General features: G+C 36.0%; 1 protein-coding gene and 1 long non-coding RNA gene across 2 annotated transcripts in view; both read left to right on the top strand.

Annotated features, from left to right (window-relative positions):
• Positions 1–5,031, top strand: part of LOC142353477 (uncharacterized) — an 11,941-nt gene extending 6,910 nt beyond the window's left edge. The window contains exons 2-3 of the long non-coding RNA XR_012761051.1: positions 4,453–4,588; positions 4,920–5,031. This is a non-coding gene — a long non-coding RNA (uncharacterized LOC142353477). The remainder of the gene's footprint in view (positions 1–4,452; positions 4,589–4,919) is intronic.
• Positions 5,032–5,223: 192 nt separating this feature from the next.
• LOC142353476 (bis(5'-nucleosyl)-tetraphosphatase [asymmetrical]-like) overlaps positions 5,224–10,568 on the top strand; it is an 81,548-nt gene continuing 76,203 nt past the window's right edge. Inside the window, exon 1 of the mRNA XM_075405729.1 lies at positions 5,224–5,228. The gene's annotated coding sequence lies outside the window, so the exon portion shown is untranslated. The remainder of the gene's footprint in view (positions 5,229–10,568) is intronic.

Genomic DNA, 10,568 nt, shown 5'->3' with positions numbered 1-10,568 from the left:
ACCAGCTTGCGCACCAATTTGTGTATGATTTCTGCAAATAAGCTCTCTAAAACTGTAACTCTTCACGAGAGCAAAATCGGAAAACAACAAAGCGTTCTAAATTATCGTCGTTTTCTTTCTATTTGTTTTCATCTCTTCGCAATAGGATAAACTGAAAGAAAAGGTATTACAATGATTTACTGTCAAAGAGTGCACAACTTTTCGACTCGCAAACTCTCAAGCCTTTCTGCTTTAACAGAGTGAACACAGCTTGAAATTGACAGGTCAAAGCAATCAAAAGAACTGTGGAAAAGGTAAACTAGTTTGTTGAACATCTGACTTATACTGCTCAAATTTGTTTGGAATAATTTTGACATATTTATTGAGATCTCCAAATTAAAGATGTTCAAAAATAAATAACAGTCCTCCAATTGAAAATCGTTGAGAGTCTTATTTGTAAAACAGATGGTGCTTTTATCTGAAAGTCCCCTGTAATGTCCGCATGATCCCTCTTTTTTGCAACAGCAGCCCCACTACTTGAAAGAGAATGTTTCATTAAAAAACTGTGATAATAATTTTGTTTTTTAGATGGGCATCCTAATGTCAATGACCTTCTTATTTTCGAGAAAAGAAAACTGGAATATTTAGACGTTTATGATTTTTGTCAAAAAAAATCTCCCGAAAAAAACTTTTCCTGTTTCTGCTGACCGCAGGTTTTCTCGGAAAGATCAAAGTGATTAAAAAACTAGGTAATGCAATGGCTTTTACGGTTGCTCTCTATGTAATCAAAAAAAAGTACATACAAATGGCGTGTAACGGCTGCTCTCCTATCAAAGTCAAGGAAAACTTTACACCGCCCAGTTCGTTTCAGCGGGCGAAAAATTGTAGCCGAAAAATTGTAGCCCTATAACTTGGCTATAGTCTTGCAAAGTTGTAGTCCTACAAAAAATTGTAGCCCTATAACTTGGCTATAGTCTTGGAAAGTTTCAGCTTTCTATCTCAAAGATTGCAAAAACAGTCAGAAATAATGTTTTGTAACTGAACAACAATAACAAATTTTCTAACCTTAATGTTAGCAAGTCTCTTTATTGGTTTCAATAACACCAATGTTGAACAAGAGTAGACTTCGTTAAAGCTAGTAAGAGAAACTGACTTTATGCTTTGCACAGTGTTTCTCTTACTTAGGAGATTTGTTCCTCAGAATGAAAGTTTTGAGAATATCAAAGTTAATTCTCTTTTCACAAGTCAAAGTAAAGTTAAAACTGTACAATCACTAATATTATCTACAGAAACAAGACAAGATAACAAGTAATTTACCGCTCAAGAAAGTGTGCTTGAAAACGCACTGTATATCAGTTTAATAGGACAAAATTAATGAGTTTCAACTGATTTTTCGTAGTTTTTCGAGCTCTATTTATAGTGCCGCACATGTCAAAATTGCATCTCTGATTGGATGTAGATTACTATGTTGTAAGATTCTCTGAATACACTGAGGTTGGGGTTTGGGATACCTTATACGGTGCTCCGCTATCACTGAACTGGTATGAAAATCGCAAAATTCATCTAATTTGGCTTACCAAGTTGGGTATCTCTTGATCCGTTTGAGCTAAATTTGCGTGATTGTGAACACTTGAATACGTGGCAATAAAAGAGTAGTTCGAGTTTAAGTTCCAGTTCGGCTTCATGTATGAAGATTGTGTACTAAAGAGAGTTGCTAAATATAAAAGTTGAACAAAATGAACAAATCCGTATGGCACGCTATTCTAGCTTTGAGTCTTGAAGTGGCCTTGAAGCGCTATTCAATTTGGTTATTGTGTTAGTAACCTCAGCCGCCACATCGCCGGCCCTGCTTTCCATCGCGAAAACATCTTTCCCAGGTAGTATTGGGGCGAGCTTCACTACTGGTCTCTTGTACACTCCGTCGTTCATTTGAACCATCGCTGATCGAATCACACCGTCAGACCCATCGATGGTCTCTGTAACTCGATCTAGTTTAAAATATCCATGCTTATTGCTGTCTTCGATCAACCAAACGATATTGCCATTTTAAGGATTTTGTTCGCCGTAGATCGCCATTTTTGCCGATGTTTCAGAGCTGGCAGATATTCATTACGAAATCTGTCCAATATTAGATTTGCATAAGCTTGAGTTTGTCGGAAGAGCTTTCGATGATTCACAAATTATTATGCGTATGGTAGATAAGGTAGGCAAACGTTCCTTTTGCCAAGCAAGAAGTGATTGGGGGTCAATGCTTCTAAGTCATTAACATCTGAACTGACTGTAGTCAATGGTCTTGCGTTCAAAATCTGCTCAACAATACACATCGTTATTGAAAGAATGTGCTCCGTGACTGATCTGTTCCCCAACACTGCATACATTGCTTTCTTGCAACTTCTCACCAACCGTTCCCATACTCCTCCAAAGTGTGGTGCTGCGGGTGGGTTGAACTTCCATCTGATTCCTCGTTGAATTAGATGTTCTTCGATCCCTTTTTTGTTCCATGCCGCAACGTACTCTGCAAACTCTCTTTCAGCTCCGACAAAGTTTGTCAACATAAGAGATAATTTTAACAAGGAAATATTTGAATTGAATTGTTTGCCTCCAAACTAGCACACTGGAAAGAATTTGTAAATGCGAGTAATAGAAAGATTGGAAAAAAGATAATAATGGTCTCCTGTTTAAATCCGACGAAATTCTCAACGCGGGCAAGTCGGAAAATGAACGGGTAGTGATGTTTAGAGAAGAAGAATTGCTGTTTCTTCCATCATTGAAAACCAGCATCTCACCTCCACAACGGACGTGATGCATCAGTAGCTATACTAAGGTTTCCTAAAGGTCTTTTCGCTTTCTTCAATGAAAGACGACCAGAGAGAGTATTTTAATGTCGGCCTCTAAGTAAAATGTTTTTCCAAAGAAATTACAGGAAGAGTTTAACTTCTATCCCAGCTTCCAAACTTGCCATAGAAGAAATTCAATTAAAAGCTCCTGATCTTGGTCCCAATATTTGTGCTCGGTCTTATTCACTACAAGAGCATAAACCTAGCGATATTTAAGACTTGAACAAGACAGTTGTCTTGTTTTCGCCATTTTTCAAAGATATTTGAGAAGATGTGTTTAATTGCCATGGTTTACCAAATGTGTTTTTGGATGCAGCATTAATGAAATGAAGGATTGTTTTGAGTCAACAATTTCCATTTCTTTCGACAGGTTGAAAATTTTGAACTTTTTTTCTCCGCCTCAGCTTTCCGCCCGTATTCCACCGTTATTAAGCGAGAATAAGGGTGTAAATCAGTTTATTCTTAAATAGCAGGGAAAAGGGTGTAAGAGTGTAAATTTATGAATATTACAATTTTGTGTACACTCCTTACAATCTTTGTCCCCTCTTAATACACTTTTAAATATACACTGTAATTACACTCTTTTTTCCGCCCTTTATTACACTCTTTTCCATGGGTGAAGCCTCCGCGAATATTCTCAGTTCGTTCAAAGCAAAAAAATTATGTACGATAACCAATGAATATGTTAAAAATATGTTTTAAAAAGCTGGTTGCGAGATCTTGCTTAATAATTATTACAAAAAACCGGTTATAAGAGCTTTTTAGGTGTTGGAAACCAGTCAAGTTTCGAAAAAAGCTGTTCGTTGAATTTTGCTTCTACGAATGTTTTAATGCCTGGGCCGAGTTCAGGACTGTTTGATAGCTCATTTTGTTGCATTGTTCAAAAAGCACAAGTTATTACGCAATTGCCCCTTCTGAAGAACAGTGCAGATTTACTTCTGTTTGATAATTATATGATTTAAAATGCGTGGGGCAGAATATTATTCTGAAAATGAGTTTGAATGAAAATTGCTTGTCTGAACCTCCTTCAAATCTTAAGATCAGATGTTTTAATGATGATCTAAGCTTCATTGAAAATGATTAAAAACTGACATCTCTGGATTGGAGACTTTTTTCAAGATGCAAAATCTGTTCCATATCCCTTAGGAAATGTACGGTAGATGCGCAGATGGGTTTTGTTGCTGTTTGTCTTTACAAAATTTCCCTTCGCTGCAGGGATAAGTTTTTTCAATCATTTGACAAAGGAAACTTTTTTTGCTTCTTATTCCACCAAATCGTTGGTATACTGAATGAGTTCAAAATATACCCAAGTAAGGCCCCGTTTTTGCTACATAATTGAAAAAAATGATCAAGTTTTCCGTTTGCTCCGTACTTCTATCTCCCACGAATCATTCTGATTAGAATTTGATGGAGGTTCATCTGAAGCACGTTGGACATGAGTATTTTTTATCTAATCAGACCTAAAAAAACAGCAAAATATTTTTAGCGGAAATGTTTTGCTGTTTTTGATTTTTGGTTGCATTAGTAGAAACTTTCAGCAATAGTTGACTCTATTTTGTATGTTTTTAAGGACCTTTTGCTTTTGTATTGGTCCGGTTGAATTGCAAAAGCTTAATATTCGTTGAATATATTTTAGGCAAGGTGGTGGTGATAAACTTTCCTGTACTGATCGCAACCTAAAAAAATTCAATTAGTGCCCTCGTCTGGAACAGTGCTGCAAAGAGTTACTGTTGTGCGCAGTGATGATTTCTATTCTGCGAATCCGGATCATGGTAACGTAACACAGTAACTCAGCGCTGAATCATAGTATTTTACTCCTGAAATTTTACCCTGCACAGTACTATGTTCATGTCATTTTTTACGCTGATCATAGAAAAAATACAGGAAAGTTCATCTCCAAAAACTTAATTTTTTTCGCAATTTTCACACTTTATCATGAGTTTGCTATGAACATCATGGGAATCAAAATCAAGGATGTACAGTCTATTTTCAGAAAAAAGTAATTATGAGACTTAGCTGCACATAATGAGGCAGCAATATACTCTTAGGATACACTGAAACAGTCCTGAGTCGGTGATATACAATTGGAATACGATGTTTCAGAACTGACGAGGGTCCGGGACTACCAGACGAGGGTCCGGGAAAGCAAATCATTACGAAGACACCAATAAACAAAAAGCGATAACTAAATATGTCAAAGGTAACTTTCTTGAAGAAACAACAGAATGGGTTTGAACAATTTCACGCAGTTCTCCGGAACAAATACGTTTTCAATTGCGCCTGAATAGCGAAGTTAAATCATAAACCAGGCATGAATTTGTCGGGAATCAATTGGCATTTGAAAGAGGAGATTAATTTATTCAGATTGTTATTTGAAATCCATACCCAGTCCTAGGCCTCGACTTATTAAATGACTTGAAAAGTCTAGTAGGGGGAGGGGGGAGGCAACATTGACTATAATTACACGGTCGAGCCTCCTAGTTAAAGTCGAGCTAATATCTTTTCACAGGTCGAGCGAAAGTTTCTTCATAACGAAGAAAGTCCAGCCAAGGTCTCTTCATGGGTCCATCATTAGTCATTTCATAACCATCAAAGTCGAGTAAAGGTCTTTTTATGGGTGCACAATTAGACTTTTCATAACTTTGTTTTTGTTTTTCAAAGTTCAAAGTTTTTTTTCTGCTTCTATACATACAGAGGCAGAACCGCAGCAAGACTAAATAGAGTTGCACCGGAGCAGTTGAACTTAAGAATCAGTTGGAAAACTGCCAAGAGCCTTCAGAATTTTGTTAAATCTTAAGATAGAGAGTTATTGCAGCTTGAGTATATTACAACATTACTTGATTCAATGAAACCAGCTAGCTTAAGTGTATTGGTCCTAGTCCCATTAGGAATGACAAAATTTCGGCGTTAGTCAGTTTGTTTTCCCTTCCAAAATTATGAGTTATCTTTTAAGAAAAAACAAAGCAGGTTTTTGAGGGACTTTTCAATCGTAAAGGAACATACATGCTAAAAAATCTGAGTCAAGCTAAAGTCCAGTATGTCTTAAAGTCCAGATAAAGTCTTTTCATAGCTCAAATGAGTCGAGTATGGTCTTTTTATAGTACATTTTGGTCGAGCATTGTCTTTTCATAAGTCGGTACCTAGGCCTGGGTATTTATAATCATAAAGCGTTTAAGTATAAACTTTAACTGCTTGCATTAGCCATTTTATCCAATTTGTGTTTCTTTTCCAATTTCTCACTCGTAAACTGTCAAAAAAGTCATTTTCTTACCTATAAACCCAATATCCGCAAATTTTCCATTTCATGCCTTTCAACGACTTGAGATGTAATTTATAGGCATGTTTTATACTTCATATGTTTGAGAAAGTTTGTTTAATAAAATAGTTCCAAATAAGTATTTCTTGTTTTCTTTGCACTTTTTGTCAAATAATTCAAGTTGTCCAGAACTTTGCCAGCGCGGCATGTGGAAAAGAATTGTAAAAATATCAGGTTGTTTTTATCTGGTTAAAAGTATCATATTTTCTTTTATTGTCATACATTGGAACAAATTTTTGTAGGGAACAGTGTTCAAAACCCACAAAGTGGAAAAAATTGGACCTTTTCTCCGAGAGTTTTTTTTACCAAACATGCCAACATAGGCATAATAATGCATCCGTGATGCCGGTGGTGGAGGGGGATGGGGGGACTTTCAAATTAGCGCAAGCATTTTGAAGGGATTGAAACACTTCTCCAATATTTGGTATTATTGATAATTGAGTTACCGACATTTTGTTTGTTTCTCTTGTTTTTTACACTTTCTCACATACTCGACAGTGTAATAAATTGTACATTTCTGATCTCTTCCTTTAAAATTTCGTGTGTCAGACGCCACTTGTAATAAGCAAAAAATTTTTCCTTGTTACCCAATAAATGTGACAATTATTCTGCTAATCGGGAATATTTTTTTGAAATCGGCCACGTGAATGAAAGACACGGACAGAATGTGTTCATACCCTAGTCGAGCTTACACGCCTATATTGTAAGATCTTGTAAGAATCTTGCAAGAGTCTTGTACCAAATTGTATAATCTTACAAGAGTCTTGCAAGATTCTTACAAGATCTTGAAAGATAGGCGTTAAATGCAAGACTCTTACAAGATAGGCACGTAATCTTGTAAGAGTCGTAAAAGATAGGCGATTTCTCTTGCAAGAATGTTACAAGATAGGCGTATTCCCTTGTAAGATTCTTGCAAGATTGGTGTTTTCTCTTGCAAGAGTCTTACAAGATAGGCGTTTTTCCTACAAGAATCTTACAAGATAGGCGTTTTCTCTTGCAAGATTCTTGCAAGATAGTCGTTTTTAATCGCCGGGGACCTACAAAACATGGTTTTAAATAAAAAAGCAAACTTCTGTCGGAAAATTATCTCAAGTCTGTTTAAAAAAACAGACCTTGTTGAGATTTTTCCAGTATGTTCTGGGTGTGTTCATCTCCTCCTTATCTCAACCGGGCTGGGGACCAGCTACGGCGGAGTTACAAACAAACAACTATAGGATATTTTGAGCAGAGCATTCGGTAAAAAAAACCGGGCTCAAGCTCCATCTCCAAAAATAAAACCATTTAAAATAAAACATTAAAAAAACAAATTAAAATAAAAACAAATTAAAATAAAACAAATTGAAAGAAAACAAATTAATAAAAATTACAGCAGAAACTTAAACAATATAGCATACCATTGTCGGAAAATTATCTCAAATCTGTTAAAAAGCTGACTTTGTTGAGATTTTTCCAGTATGCTCTGGGTGTGTTCCCCTCCTCCTTATCTCAAACGTAAAAGTCAATAATACGTTTTCCCTTGCGATTATACAACGTTTTTCACTGTTTCATTACGCACCTGGCGAAAATCGTAAATGATCATCTTTGTCGACCTTCCAATCCGTTTTCATTTTGTTCTATAGCAGAATGGCACTTCCACTGAGACTGTCACATAGCTTAAAGAAGAAAATCAAGGTCTTCATTTTTTTGCCGGAAATGAATTTTGCTCTCGGGCCTAAACAGAAAGTTTCATATCAACTTCACCAAAAATAAAGTTTTTGAATTACTCGTCTCAAAAAAATTTATTAAATGATCGTTTTAATGGTTTATTCTGTTCATACAAAGTGTGAATTGGTTATTAAGCACTAAAAAAGATGACAAAAAAGCCTCCAGTGCCTTCCAGCTTATGATATAAAATATTTTGTTCGACTTTTTTTCATTGATTGAGACGTTTCTGTGACTCCATTCATTTTAAAACCTTATTAGGTAGCAAGTACCACGAAAGCTAACTGTAAGTAGCCAATTGATAATAATAGAGCACAGAGTCACTGCAAAAAAGTCAGTAATACGTTTTCCATTGCGATTTTACAACGTTTTTTACTGTTTCATTACGCACCTGGCGAAAATCGTAAATTATCATCTTTGTCGACCTTCCAATCCGTTTTCATCTTGTTCTATAGCAGAATGGCACTTCCACTGAGACTGTCAAATAGCTTAAAGAAGAGAATCAAGGTCTTAATTTTTTTGCCGGAAATTAATTTTGCTCTCGGGCCTAAACAGAAAGTTTCATATCAACTTCACCAAAAATAAGGTTTTTGAATTACTCGTCTCAAAAAAATTTATTAAATGATCGTTTTAATGGTTTATTCTGTTCATACAAAGTGTGAATTGGTTATTAAGCACTAAAAAAGATGACAAAAAAGCCTCCAGTGCCTTCCAGCTTATGATATAAAATGTTTTGTTCGACTTTTTTTCATTGAATGAGACGTTTCTGTGACTCCATTCATTTTAAAACCTTATTAGGTAGCAAGTACCACGAAAACTAACTGTAAGTAGCCAATTGATAATAATAGAGCACACAGTCACTGCAAAAAAGTCAGTAATACGTTTTCCATTGCGATTTTACAACGTTTTTTACTGTTTCATTACGCACCTGGCGAAAATCGTAAGTGGTCAATTTTGTCGACCTTCCAATCCGTTTTAATCTTGTTCTATAGCAGAATGGCTTTTCTACTGAGACTGTCCCATAGCTTAAAGAAGAAAATCAAGGTCTAAAATTTTTTCGCCGGAAATCAATTTTGCTCTCGGGCCTGAACAAAAAGTTTCATATCAACTTCACCGTAAGTAAGGTATTTGAATTACTCTACTCGAGAAAAATTTTCAAATAATTGTTTCAGTGGTCCTCTCAAATATTAATAGCAACCATATTTGTTCACGGCTCTTAACACTTGGGTGAAGAACTAAAAAAATTCCATTGGAACCATAATTTTTAACATATTTTTGCCTTTTAATTCACAGCTTTTAGTTAAACAATCAAAACCAAGTTTATAAGTACGTTTTTATTCCGTTTCTTTTAGTTTCCTAATTTTTTCGATGTGTTCAGAAAACGCCTATCTTGTAAGATCTTGCAAGACATCTTGCAAGATAGCCAAGTTTCACAAGAAGGATTACACACGCTTATCTTGTAAGATCTTACAAGATGTCTTACAAGATAAGCGTGCAGATGCAAGATCTTACAAGATAAGCGTGTGGTTGCAAGATCTTACAAGATAAGCACTTTTTGCAAGATTCTTACAAGATCTTACAAGATAGGCGTGTAAGCTCGACTAGGGTAACTTTCTCGCCATCCGTTCACAATTGGAATTGCGTACTGCGCTAGTGGGTTACCGAATTTTTCTGAAATGTAATTACTACAAATTGAGTATTCAAAAGCAAAATAAAATTTGCATTGACTCAATTCTACTTCATATTCCACAGTCTTCCTTGTTGTAAATCCGTGATTGATAATTTTTGACTTGTTTACTTTTGGCATGCATTTTGGGAACGCTTTCCCCCACACGTGAAATTATCCCGGCAGGTGATTAATTATTTCAGACGCCACATCGGATCGTTTGCTAGAAGCGTGACAATTTGAAACCATCCAACAAAAATCTTTGTCTTCTTTAAATAAATCATACTCTTTTTAAATTTTGACATTTTTTCTTTTCTTTCTTTTAATCACGCCTACATACGAGTCTCAAACTAGCTCAGCAAGCTAAGTTAAGCTCAAGCTCAAGCTCAAACTGGCTTAGCAAGCTCAGTTAAGCTCAAGAAAGTAGCTTTTGGCGATAGTGCCGCTGTGAAGTTGAACCAATTTACTAGTCGACGAGCTCCAATAAAATCGATCCCAGCTATAGTCGGTTCCATTCCGCTCGCTACCCAAATTTGTTTTGGATCTCTGCTATTTTTCCCTGCTACATTATTTTGCATTCTTCCAAAAGCGTGTCTTCCAAAGATCATAATTGCCGAGAAGTTTGTCCAGTGGTCTCTATTAGGGAACCCGTCTTGAGTTACGATGCAATTGAAGGGTATAGATTACAAAAGGGTGCGTAATTAGTTTGGATCGAATACTGATAATAAGAAAAATAGAGAACCGTAACTGGGCCCGGTTTTTTAGCACCCACTTTCACTCGGCCCGCTTCCGATTCTGGATCTACTGGGTATGTCATCAAGTTGACTCTATCGGGATATGGGGTATCACTAAACAACACATAGCCAACAACATCCGGGAGTTTTGGTCCAACTCAACCACATAATTAAATACAGTTCTAATTTATCACCGAAAACAAGTTTTTAAGAATTACTACCCAAGTTTTAGTGAATAAACGTCAGGGATAGGTAGCAATTGAAATTACACTGACAACACACTAAATAAAGTTAAGGTAATTTTACCCTAACGTAGTTAAGGTAAACCGTTGATG

This window comes from Convolutriloba macropyga, chromosome 14, assembly GCF_964194025.1.
Source record: "Convolutriloba macropyga chromosome 14, txConMacr16.3, whole genome shotgun sequence".
NCBI lineage: Eukaryota > Metazoa > Xenacoelomorpha > Acoela > Convolutidae > Convolutriloba > Convolutriloba macropyga.
This window is presented reverse-complemented; position numbering and strand designations above follow the sequence as displayed.